This window comes from Mustelus asterias, chromosome 3, assembly GCF_964213995.1.
Source record: "Mustelus asterias chromosome 3, sMusAst1.hap1.1, whole genome shotgun sequence".
In the NCBI taxonomy this organism is placed as follows: domain Eukaryota; kingdom Metazoa; phylum Chordata; class Chondrichthyes; order Carcharhiniformes; family Triakidae; genus Mustelus; species Mustelus asterias.
Window position 1 is genome coordinate 107163988 of NC_135803.1, and position 13290 is coordinate 107177277.

Here is a 13290-nt window from a genome sequence, read left to right on the forward strand (position 1 = left end):
TGATGTTCCCTGTCTCTCAGTAATGTTTATCATTATCACGAGAGAGGTAGTGTTGGGCAAGTTAATGGGGCTAATGGTAGACAAGTCTCCTGGTCCTGATGGAATGCATCCCAGGATACTAAAAGAGATGGCGGGAGAAATTGCAAATGCACTGGTGGTAATTTACCAAAATTCACTGGACTCAAGGGTGGTTCCCGCAGATTGGAAAACGGCAAATGTGATGCCACTGTTTAAAAAAGGAGGTAGTCAAAAGGCGGGTAACTATAGGCCGGTTAGCTTAACTTCTGTAGTAGGGAAAATGCTTGAATCTATCATCAAGGAAGAAATAGCGAGACATCTGGATATAAATTGTCCCATTGGTAAGACGCAGCATGGGTTCATGAAGGGCAGGTCATGTTAGACTAATTTGGTGGAATTCTTTGAGAACATTACATGTGTAGTGGACAATGGGGAACCTGTGGATGTGGTGTATCTGGATTTCCTGAAGGCATTTGACAAGGTGCCCGCACCAAAGACTGCTACATAAGGTAAAGGTGCACAGTGTTACGGGTAATGTATTAGCATGGATAGAGGTTGGTTAACTAACAGAAAGCAAAGAGTGGGGGTAAATGGGTGTTTTTCTGGTTGGCGATCATTGACTAGTGGTGTGTCTCAGGGATTAGTGTTGGGACCGTAATTGTTTACAATTTACATGGATGATTTGGAGTTAGGGACCAAGTGTAGTGTGTCAAAATTCACAGATGACACTGAGATGGGTGGAAGATCAAAGTGTGCAGAGGACGCTGAAAGTCTGCAAAGGGATATAGATAATCTAAGTGAGTGAGCGAGGATCTAGCAGATGGAGTATAATGTTGTTAAATGTGAGGTCATCCATTTTGGTAGGAATAACAGCAAAATGGACTATTATTTAAATGTTAAAAAATTGCAGTGACCTGCAATGGTGTAATCATATAAATACTAGGGGGTTTAAAGGGAAATTCTCTGGGGAAAACTAGCTTCCCATGATAAAGACCGCCCTCATAAGGTGTTTTCTCAGGGCCTCGTACCACGTAATGCAGTGTGCAGAGGGACCTGGATGTCCTTGTGCAGGAATCTCAAGGAGTTGGTTTGCAGGTGCAGCTGATAATTAAGAAGGCAAATGGAATTTTGTCCTTCATTGCTAATGGGATAGAACATTGAACATAGAACATTACAGCACAGTACAGGCCCTTTGGCCCTCGATGTTGCGCCGACCAGTGGAACCAATCTAAAGCCCCTCTAACTTACACTATTCCAATATCATCCATATGTTTATCCAATAACCATTTGAATGCTCTTAATGTTGACGAGTCCACTACTGCTGCAGGCAGGGCATTCCACGCCCTTACAACTCTCTGAGTAAAGAACTTACCTCTAACATCTGTCCTATATCTCTCACCCCTCAATTTAAAGCTATGTCCCCTCGTGCTAGCCATCACCATCCGAGGAAAAAGGCTCTCACTATCCACCCTATCTAATCCTCTGATCATCTTGTATGCCTCTATTAAGGCACCTCTTAACCTTTTTCTCTCTAACGAAAACAACCTCAAGCCCCTCAGCCTTTCCTCATACGATTTTCCCACCATACCAGGCAACATCCTGGTAAATCTCCTCTGCACCCTTTCCAACACTTCCACATCTTTCCTATAATACAGCGACCAGAACTGTACGTAATACTCCAAATGCGGCCGCACCAGAGTTTTGTACAGTTGCAGCATGACCTCCTGGCTCCAAAACTCAATCCCTCTACCAATAAAAGCTAACACACCGTACGCCTTCTTAACAACCCTATCAACCTGGGTGCCAACTTTCAGGGATCTATGCACATGGACACCCAGATCCCTCTGTTCATCCACACTACCAAGTATCTTACCATTAGCCCAGTACTCTGTATTCCTGTTACTCCTTCCAAAGTGAATCACCTCACACTTTTCCGCATTAAACTCCATTTGCCACCTCTCAGCCCAGCTCTGCAGCTTATCTATGTCCCTCTGTAACCTGCCACTTCCCTCCGCACTGTCTACAACTCCACCGACTTTAGTGTCATCCGCAAATTTACTAATCCATCCTTCCACGCCCTCATCCAGGTCATTAATAAAAATGACAAACAGCAGTGGCCCCAGAACAGATCCTTGCGGGATGGAGTTTAAAAACAATGAGATTATGTTGCAGCTGTATAAGGTGCTGGTGAGGCCACACCTAGAGTAATGTGTGTAAATTTGGTCTCCTTACTTGAGAACGGATAAACTGGCACTGGAGAGGGTGCAGAGGAGATTCACGAGGTTGATTCCGGAGTTGAGAGGATTGGCTTATGAGGAGAGACTGAGTAGACTGGGACTATACTCATTGGAATTCAGAAGAATGAGGGGAGATCTTATAGAAACATATATGATTATGAAGGGAATAGATAAGATAGAAGCAGGGAAGTTGTTTCCACTGGTGGGTGAAACTAGAACTAGGGGGCATAGCCTCAAAATAAGGGGAAGCAGATGTAGGACTGAGTTGAGGAAGAACTGCTTCACACAAAGGATTGGGAATCTGTGGAATTCCCTGCCCAGTGAAGCAGTAAAGGTTACCTCATTGAATGTTTTTAAGGCGAGGATAGATAAATTTTTGAACAGTAAAGGAATTAAGGGTTATAGTGAGCGGGCGGGTAAGCGGAGCTGAGTCCACAAAAAGATCAGCCATGATCTTATTGAATGGCGGAGTAGGCTCGAGGGGCCAGATGGCCTACTCCTGCGCCTAGTTTTTATGTTCTTATGTTCCCTCTCTCTCAGTGATGTTCCCACTCTCTCAGTGATATTCCCTCTCTCTCTCAGTGATGTTCCCTCGCTCTCTCTCAGTGATGTTCTGTCTCTCTCAATGATGTTCCCTCTCTCTCAGTGATGGTCTCTCTCTCAGTGATGTTCTCTCTCTCTCTCAGTGAGGTTCCCTCTCTCGCAGTAATGTTCTCTCTCTCTCTCAGTATGTTCTGTCTCTCTCAATGATGTTCCCTCTCTCTCAGTGATGTTCTCTCTCTCAGTGATGTTCTCTCTCTCTTAGTAATGTTCTCTCTCTCTCAGTGATGTTCTCTCTCTCTCAGTGATGTTCTCTCTCTCTCAGTGATGTTCTCTCTCTCTCAGTGATGTTCTCTCTCAGTGATGTTCCCTCTCTCTCAGAGATGTTCTCTCTCTCTCTCTCAGTTATGTTCCCTCTCTCTCTCAGTGATGTTCCCTCTCTCTCAGTGATGTTCCCTCTCTCTCTCGCAGTGATGTTCTCTCTCTCTCTCAGTGATATTCTCTCTCTCTCTCAGTGATGTTCCCTCTCTCTCAGAGATGTTCTCCCTCTCTCTCTCAGTTATGTTTCTCTCTCTCTCAGTGATGTTCCCTCTCTCTCAGTGAAGTTCCTTCTCTCTCTCTCAGTGATGTTCTCTCTCTCTCTCTCTCAGTGATATTCTCTCACTCTCTCATGAATGTACTCTCTCTCAGTGATGTTCTCTCTCTCTCAGTCATGTTCCCTCTCTCTCAGAGATGTTCTCTCTCTCTCACTGATGTTCTCTCTCTCTCAGTGATGTTCTCTCTCTCACTGATGTTCTCTCTCTCTCAGTGATGTTCTCTCTCTCTCTGTGATGTTCTGTCTCTCTCAGTGATGTTCCCTCTCTCTCAGTGATGTTCTCTCTCTCTCTCAGTGATGTTCTCTCTCTCTCAGCGATGTTCTCTCTCTCTCAGTGATGTTCCCCGTCTCTGTGTGATGTTCCCTCTCTCAGTGATATTCCCTCTCTCTCTCAGTGATGTTCTCCCTCTCTCTCAGTGATGTTCCCTTTCTCTCAGTGATGTTTATCATTATCACGAAAGAGGTAGTGTTGGGCAAGTTAATGGGGCTAAAGGTAGACAAGTCTCCTGGTCCTGATGGAATGCATCCCAGGGTACTAAAAGAGATGGCGGGAGAAATAGCAAAAGCACTAGTGGTAATTTACCAAAATTTGCTGGACTCTGGGATGGTTCCCGCAGATTGGAAAACAGCAAATGTGACGCCACTGTTTAAAAAAGGAGGTAGACAAAAGGTAGGTAACTATAGGCCGGTTAGCTTAACTTCTGTAGTAGGGAAAATGCCTGAATCTATCATCAAGGAAGAAATAGCGAGACATCTGGATATAAATTGTCCCATTGGTGAGACGCAGCATGGGTTCATGAAGGGTAGGTCATGTTTGACTAATTTGGTGGAATTCTTTGAGAACATTACATGTGTAGTGGACAATGGGGAACCTGTGGATGTGGTGTATCTGGATTTCCTGAAGGCATTTGACAAGGTGCCGCACCAAAGACTGCTACATAAGATAAAGGTGCACAGTGTTACGGGTAATGTATTAGCATGGATAGAGGTTGGTTAACTAACAGAAAGCAAAGAGTGGGGGTAAATGGGTGTTTTTCTGGTTGGCACTGGAGGGGGTGCAGAGGAGATTCACTAGGTTGATTCCGGAGTTGAGAGGGTTGGCTTATGAGGAGAGACTGAGTAGACTGGGGCTATACTCATTGGAATTCAGAAGAATGAGGGGAGATCTTATAGAAACATATAGGATTATGAAGGGAATGGATAAGATAGAAGCAGGGAAGTTGTTTCCACTGGCGGGTGAAACTAGAACTAGGGGGCATAGCCTCAAAATAAGATGAAGCAGATTTAGGACTGAATTGAGGAGGAACTTCTTTCCACAAAGGGTTGTGAATCTGTGGAATTCCCTGCCCAGTGAAGCAGTTGAGGCTACCTCATTGAATGATTTTAAGGCAAGGATAGATACATTTTTGAACAGTAAAGGAATTAAGGGTTATGTTGAGCGGGCGGGTAAGCGGAGCTGAGTTCACAAAAAGATCAGCCATGATCTTATTGAATGGTGGAGCAGGCTCGAGAGGCCAGATGGCCTACTCCTGTTCCTAGTTCTTATGTTCCCTCTCTCTCTGAGTGATGTTCCCTGTCTCTCAGTGATGTTGCCCATCTCTCAGTGATATTGCCTCTCTCGCAGTGATATTGCCTCCCGCACAGTGATATTGCCTCTCTCACAGTGATGCTCCCTCTCTCTCAGTGATATTCCCTCTCTCTCTCAGTGATGTTCCTTCTCTCTCTCAGTGATGTTCCCTCTCTCTCTCAGTGATGTTCCCTGTCTCTCAGTGATGTTCCCTCTCTCCCAGTGATGTTCCCTGTCTCTCAGTGATGTTCCCTCTCTCTCAGGGATGTTCCCCCTCTCTCAGTGATGTTCTCTCTCTCTCTCAGTGATGTTCCCTGTCTCTCAGTGATGTTCCCTCTCTCTCAGTGATGTTCCCTCTCTCTCAGTGATGTTCCCTGTCTCTCAGTGATGTTCTCTCTCTCTCTCAGTGATGTTCCCTGTCTCTCAGTGATGTTCCCTCTCTCTCAGTGATGTTCTCTCTCTCTCAGAGATGTTCTCTCTCTCTCAGAGATGTTCGCTCTCTCTCAGTGATGTTCCCCCTCTCTCTCAGTAATGTTCCTGGTCTCTCACTGATGTTCCCTCTCTCTCAGTGATGTTCTCTCTCTCTCAGAGATGTTCTCTCTCTCTCTCTCTCTCTCAGTGATGTTTTCTCTCTCTCCCTTGGTGATGTTCCCTCTCTCTCAGTGATGTTCCCTGTCTCTCAGTGATGTTCCCTCTCTCTCAGTGATGTTCTCTCTTTCTCAGAGATGTTCTCTCTCTCTCTCTCTCTCTCAGTAATGTTCCCTGTCTCTCACTGATGTTCCCTCTCAGTGATATTGCCTCTCTCTCAGTGATGTTCCCTGTCTCTCAGTGATGTCCTCTCTCTCTCTCAGTGATGTTCCCTCTCTCTCAGTGATGTTCTCTCTCTCTCAGAGATGTTCTCTCTCTCTCTCTCTCAGAGACGTTCGCTCTCTCTCTCTCAGTGATGTTCCCCCTCTCTCTCAGTAATGTTCCCGGTCTCTCACTGATGTTCCCTCTCTCTCAGTGATGTCCCCTTTCTCTCAGTGATGTTCCTTCTCTCTCAGTAATGTTCAATGTCTCTCAGTTATGCTCTCTCTCTCAGTGATGTTCCCTCTCTCTCAGTGATGTTCCCCCTCTCTCTCAGTAATGTTCCCGGTCTCTCACTGATGTTCCCTCTCTCTCAGTGATGTTCCCTCTCTCTCAGTGATGTTCTCTCTCTCAGTGATGTTCCCTCTCTCTCAGTGATGTTCCCCCTCTCTCTCAGTAATGTTCCCGGTCTCTCACTGATGTTCCCTCTCTCTCAGTGATGTTCCCTCTCTCTCAGTGATGTTCTCTCTCTCAGTGATGTTCCCTCTCTCTCAGTGATGTTCCCTCTCTCTCAGTGATGTTCCCTCTCTCTCAGTGATGTTCCCTCTCTCTCAGTGATGTTCCCTCTCTCTCAGTGATATTCCCTCTCTCTCTCAGTGATGTTCTCCCTCTCTCTCAGTGATGTTCCCTTTCTCTCAGTGATGTTCTCTCTCTCTCAGTGATGTTCCCTCTGTCTCTCAGTGATGTTCTCTCTCTCTCAGTGATGTTCCCTCTCTCTCAGTGATGTTCTCTCTCTCTCAGTGATGTTCCCTCTCTCTCAGTGATGTTCCCTCTCTCTCAGTGATGTTCCCTCTCTCTCAGTGATGTTCCCTCTCTCTCAGTGATGTTCCCTCTCTCTCAGTGATGTTCTCTCTCTCTCAGTGATGTTCCCTCTCTCTCAGTGATGTTCCCTCTCTCTCAGTGATATTCCCTCTCTCTCTCAGTGATGTTCTCCCTCTCTCTCAGTGATGTTCCCTTTCTCTCAGTGATGTTTATCATTATCACGAAAGAGGTAGTGTTGGGCAAGTTAATGGGGCTAAAGGTAGACATGTCTCCTGGTCCTGATGGAATGCATCCCAGGGTACTAAAAGAGATGGCGGGAGAAATAGCAAATGCACTAGTGGTAATTTACCAAAATTTGCTGGACTCTGGGATGGTTCCCGCAGATTGGAAAACAGCAAATGTGACGCCACTGTTTAAAAAAGGAGGTAGACAAAAGGCAGGTAACTATAGGCCGGTTAGCTTAACGTCTGTAGTAGGGAAAATGCCTGAATCTATCATCAAGGAAGAAATAGCGAGACATCTGGATATAAATTGTCCCATTGGTGAGACGCAGCATGGGTTCATGAAGGGTAGGTCATGTTTGACTAATTTGGTGGAATTCTTTGAGAACATTACATGTGTAGTGGACAATGGGGAACCTGTGGATGTGGTGTATCTGGATTTCCTGAAGGCATTTGACAAGGTGCCGCACCAAAGACTGCTACATAAGGTAAAGGTGCACAGTGTTACGGGTAATGTATTAGCATGGATAGAGGTTGGTTAACTAACAGAAAGCAAAGAGTGGGGGTAAATGGGTGTTTTTCTGGTTGGCACTGGAGTGGGTGCAGAGGAGATTCACTAGGTTGATTCCGGAGTTGAGAGGGTTGGCTTATGAGGAGAGACTGAGTAGACTGGGGCTATACTCATTGGAATTCAGAAGAATGAGGGGAGATCTTATAGAAACATATAAGATTATGAAGGGAATGTATAAGATAGAAGCAGGGAAGTTGTTTCCACTGGCGGGTGAAACTAGAACTAGTGGGCATAGCCTCAAAATAAGATGAAGCAGATTTAGGACTGAATTGAGGAGGAACTTCTTTCCACAAAGGGTTGTGAATCTGTGGAATTCCCTGCCCAGTGAAGCAGTTGAGGCTACCTCATTGAATGATTTTAAGGCAAGGATAGATAAATTTTTGAACTGTTAAGGAATTAAGGGTTATGGTGAGCGGGCGGGTAAGTGGAGCTGAGTCCACAAAAAGATCAGCCATGATCTTATTGAATGGCGGAGCAGGCTCGAGGGGCCAGATGACCTGCTCCTGCTCCTAGTTCTTATGTTCCCTCTCTCTGAGTGATGTTCCTTCTCTCTCAGTGATGTTCTCTCTCTCTCAGTGATGTTCTCTCTCTCTCTCAGTGGTGTTCCTTCTCTCTCAGTGATGTTCTCCCTCTCTCTCACTGATGTTCTCTCTCTCTCAGTGATATTCCCTCTCTCTCTCAGTGATGTTCTCTCTCTCAGTGATGTTCCCTCTCTCTCTCAGTGATGTTCCCTCTCTCTCAGTGATGTTTATCATTATCTCGAAAGGGGTCGTGTTTGGAAAGTTAATGGGGCTAAAGGTAGACATGTCTCCTGGTCCTGATGAAATGCATCCCAGGGTAGAAAAAGAGATGCGGGAGAAATAGCAAATGCACTAGTGGTAATTTACCAAAATTTGCTGGACTCTGGGATGGTTCCCGCAGATTGGAGAACAGCAAATGTGATGCCACTGTTTAAAAATGGAGGTTGACAAAAGGTAGGTAACTATAGGCCAGTTAGCTTGACGTCTGTAGTAGGGAAAATGCTTGAATCTATCATCAAGGAAGAAATAGCGAGACATCTGGATATAAATTGTCCCATTGGTAAGACGCAGCATGGATTCATGAAGGGTAGGTCATGTTTGACTAATCTGGTGGAATTCTTTGAGAACATTACATGTGTAGTGGACAATGGGGAACCTGTGGATGTGGTGTATCTGGATTTCCTGAAGGCATTTGACAAGGTGCCGCACCAAAGACTGCTACATAAGATAAAGGTGCACAGTGTTACGGGTAATGTATTAGCATGGATAGAGGTTGGTTAACTAACAGAAAGCAAAGAGTGGGGGTAAATGGGTGTTTTTCTGGTTGGCACTGGAGGGGGTGCAGAGGAGATTCACTAGGTTGATTCCAGAGTTGAGAGGATTGGCTTATGAGGAGAGACTGAGTAGACTGGGGCTATACTCATTGTAATTCAGAAGAATGAGGTGAGATCTTATAGAAACATATAAGATTATGAAGGGAATAGATAAGATAGAAGCAGGGAAGTTGTTTCCACTCGCGGGTGAAACTAGAACTAGGGGGCATAGCCTCAAAATAAGATGAAGCAGATTTAGGACTGAATTGAGGAGGAACTTCTTCTCACAAAGGGTTGTGAATCTGTGGAATTCCCTGCCCAGTGAAGCAGTTGAGGCTACCTCATTGAATGATTTTAAGGCAAGGATAGATAAATTTTTGAACAGTAAAGGAATTAAGGGTTATGGTGAGCGGGCGGGTAAGTGGAGCTGAGTCCACAAAAAGATCAGCCATGATCTTATTGAATGGCGGAGCACACTCGAGGGGCCAGATGGCCTTCTCCTGCTCCTAGTTCTTCTGTTCCCTCTCTCTCTCACTGATGTTCCCTCTCTCTCAGTGATGTTGCCTTCTCTCAGTGATATTGCCTCTCCCGCAGTGATGTTCCCTGTCTCTCAGTGATGTTCTCTCTCAGTGATATTCTCAGTCTCTCAGTGATGTTCTCTCTCTCTCTCTCTCTCTCTCTCTCTCTCTCAGTGATGTTCCCCCTCTCTCTCAGTGATGTTCTCTCTCTCTCAGTAATGTTCACTGTCTCTCAGTGATGTTCCCTCTCTCTCAGTGATGTCCCCTTTCTCTCTGTAATGTTCCCTCTCTCTCAGTTATGCTCTCTCTCTCAGTGATGTTCCCTCTCACTCAGTGATGTTCTGTCTCTCTCAGTGATGTTCTCTCTCTCGCAGTGATGTTCCCTCTCTCTCAGTGATGTCCCCTGAATCTCAGTGATGTTCTCTCTCTCAGTGATGTTCCCTCTCTCTCTCAGTGATGTTCCCTCTTTCTCAGTGATCTTCCCTCTCTCTCTCTCAGTGATGTTCCCTCTGTCTCAGTGATGCTCCCTCTCTCTCAGTGATGTTCCCTCTCTCTCAGTGATGTTCCCTCTCTCTCACTGATGTTCTCTCTCTTTCAGTGACGTTCCCTCTCTCTCAGTGATGTTCCCTCTCTCACTGATGTTCTCTCTCTTTCAGTGACGTTCCCTCTCTCTCTGTGATGTTCTCTCTCTCTCTCAGTGATGTTCCCTCTCTCTCAGCGATGTTCCCTCTCTCTCTCAGGATGTTCCCTCTCTCTCTCAGTGATGTTCCCTCTCTCCCTCAGTGATGTTCCCTCTCTCTCAGTGATGCTCCCTCTCTCTCTCAGTGATGCTCCCTCTCTCTCTCAGTGATGCTCCCTCTCTCTCTCAGTGATGCTCCCTCTCTCTCTCAGTGATGCTCCCTCTCTCTCTCAGTGATGTTCCCTCTCTCTCTCAGTGATGCTCCCTCTCTCAGTGATGTTCCCTCTCTCTCTCAGTGATGTTCCCTCTCTCTCTCAGTGATGCTCCCTCTCTCTCTCAGTGATGCTCCCTCTCTCTCTCAGTGATGCTCCCTCTCTCTCTCAGTGATGCTCCCTCTCTCTCTCAGTGATGCTCCCTCTCTCTCTCAGTGATGTTCCCTCTCTCTCTCAGTGATGCTCCCTCTCTCTCTCAGTGATGCTCCCTCTCTCTCTGTGATGCTCCCTCTCTCTCTCAGTGATGTTCCCTCTCTCTCTCAGTGATGCTCCCTCTCTCTCTCAGTGATGCTCCCTCTCTCTCTCAGTGATGTTCCCTCTCTCTCTCAGTGATGCTCCCTCTCTCTCTCAGTGATGTTCCCTCTCTCTGGGTGGTGCTCCCTCTCTCTCTCAGTGATGCTCCCTCTCTCTCTCAGTGATGTTCCCTCTCTCTCTCAGTGATGCTCCCTCTCTCTCTCAGTGATGCTCCCTCTCTCTCTCAGTGATGTTCCCTCTCTCTCTCAGTGATGCTCCCTCTCTCTCGCTGATGTACCTTCTCACTGATGTTCTCTTTCTCACTGGTTTTCCTTTGCTCTCTGTCAATAATGTTTTCTCCCTCTCTATCTCTCTCTCCCACTGATAGTCCCTCTTTCACTCACTCATGTTCCCTCTCTCTCTTTCATGGATGTTGCCTCTTTCTCCTGCCCTTGCTAAAGTTCCCTCTCTCCCTCCCTCACTGACATTCCCACCTTCTCTCTCACTGATTTTCTATCTCACTCACTGATGTTCCGTCTCTCTCCCTCCCTGTCTTGCTGATGTTCCCTCTCTCCCTGTCACTGACGTTCCCACTTTCATGTTCAGTCATGTTCCCTCTTTCTCCCTTACTGATGTTCCCTCTCTCTGAAATTCCATCTCTTGCACTGATTTTCCCTCTCATTTTCACTGATTTTCCCTCTCATTTTCACTGATTTTCTCTCTCTCACCGATGTCCCCTCTCTCTCTGTCCATCTCTCACATTCTTAATGATATTTGCACTTTCTCTTTCACCATGTTCCAATCTCCTCTCACTGACATTCCCTCCCTCTCTCTCTTCCTCTCTCTCTCACTGACATCCTCCTCTGTCTCTCTCTCTCACTGAGATTCCCCTCTTTCTCTCTCTCTCACTGAGATTCCCGCTCCCCTCCTCACTCTCACTGATATTCCCCTCTCTCACACTGTTGTTCCCACTTTCTCTCTCACTGGTATTCTCTCTCACTGATGCACCTTCTCTCTCAACTGTGTTTTCTCTCTCTTGCTCACTGTTTTTCCCCCTCTCCCTCTCTCACTGACGTTCCCATATTCTTTCTCGATCATATTGCGCCTCTCTCTTTGTTTCTCTCACTGATATTCCCTCTTCACTGATGTTCCCATTCTCCCTCCCTCTCTTGCTGATCTTCCCTCGCTCCCTCTCTCACTGATGTTTCCACTTTCTCTCTCGATCATGTTCCCTCTTTCTCTGTCACGGATATTTACTATCTCTCTCTCTCCCTTACTGATATTTCATCTTTCTCACTGATATTCCCTTTGTCTTTGACCAATATTCCCTCTCCCTCTAACTGATATTCCCTCTCTCTTTTGCACTGATGTTTCCTCCCTCTCACAAATTTATATTCTCTTTTTCTCTCTGACTGATTTTCCCCCTCTCTCTCTCACTGATGTTCTCTCTCTCTCGCGTTCTCTGTCACACACTCAGTAATGTTCCACCTCTTTCTCTCACATATTCTTTCTCTCTCAGCAATCTTCCTTCTCCTCTCACTGTTCTCTCTCTCACTGATCTTCTTTCTCTCTCTCTGGTTTTCCCTCTCTTTCTCACTAGTCCTCTCTCTTTCTCCCTCTCGCTGATGTTCCCTCTCTCTCAATTATGTTCTATCTCTCTCCCAACTGGTGTTCCCCTCTCTCTTTGTCCCTCTCTCGCTCTCTCTCACTCACTTATGTTCACACTCTCCCTCTTTCATTGATATTCCCACACTCTCGATCATATTCCCTCTCTCTCTCCCTCTCAGACACCCACAGATGTTCCTGGGCCTGGGTGGGATTGTTGTTGGTGCAGGCCTGATGGGCCAAATGACCTCCTTCTGCACTGTAGGGATTCTATGACTCGATGATTTTCTCTTTCTCTCTGCTCTCTCTCTCTCTTTCGCTCTCTCTTGCTCCCTCTCTCTCTTGCTCTCTCTCTCAGTGACCTTCCCTCTGTCACTGGTGTTCCCAATCTCTCAACTGCGGTTCCATATCTCCTGCTCTCTCTCTCTCATTGATGTCCACTTTCTCTCTTCCCCGCAATGTTCCTCTCTCTCCCTGCCTCTCTCATTTTTGTTGACTTTCTCTCATCAATGTTCTCTCTCTCTCTCACTGACATTTCCACTTTCTCGCTCACTGATATTTCTTCTCTCTTTCAGTGATGTTACATTTTACCATCTCTCTCTCCCTTTCTCTCTCACCAATGTTTCCTCTCTCTCCCTGATGTTTCCTCCCTCCCTCTCTCTCTGATGTTCGCTCTCTCTTTTGCTCTTGATGTTCCCTCTCTGTCACTGATGCTCCATCTCTCTCCCTCACTCACTAATGTTCCCTCTCTGTCTCACGCTGTTGTTACCTCCCTTTCACTCTGATTTTCCCTCTCTCTCTCTTTCTCTCTCTCACTGATGTTCCCTCTCTCTCATTGATTTACCCTGTCTCTTCCTCAACTGCTTTTCCCTCTCTTTCTCTGATCCCTCACTCCCACTCACGGATGATACCTTTCTCGCCCAGTATTGTTCCCTCTATCTCATTTATTTTCTCTCTCTCACTCAATGAACTTCCCTCTCTTTCAGTCATGTTCCATTTCTCTCTATCTCCCCCTTTCACTGATGTTCCCTCTGTCTCTCGCTCGTTGATGTTTCCTCTCTCCAGTCCATCTTTGTCCATTTCCATAACTACCTTAAATCTTACTGAGTTATGCTCACTGTCACCGAAATGCTCCCACAATGACACCTTTATGGCCTGCCCAGCTTCATTCCCTAAACTTTGGTCAGGTACTGCCTATAGTATATAGCTACCGTGCCGCCCACTATGCCATAGTGGGTGGCACGGTAGCACAGTGGTTAGCACTGCTGCTTCACAGCTCCAGGGACCTGGGT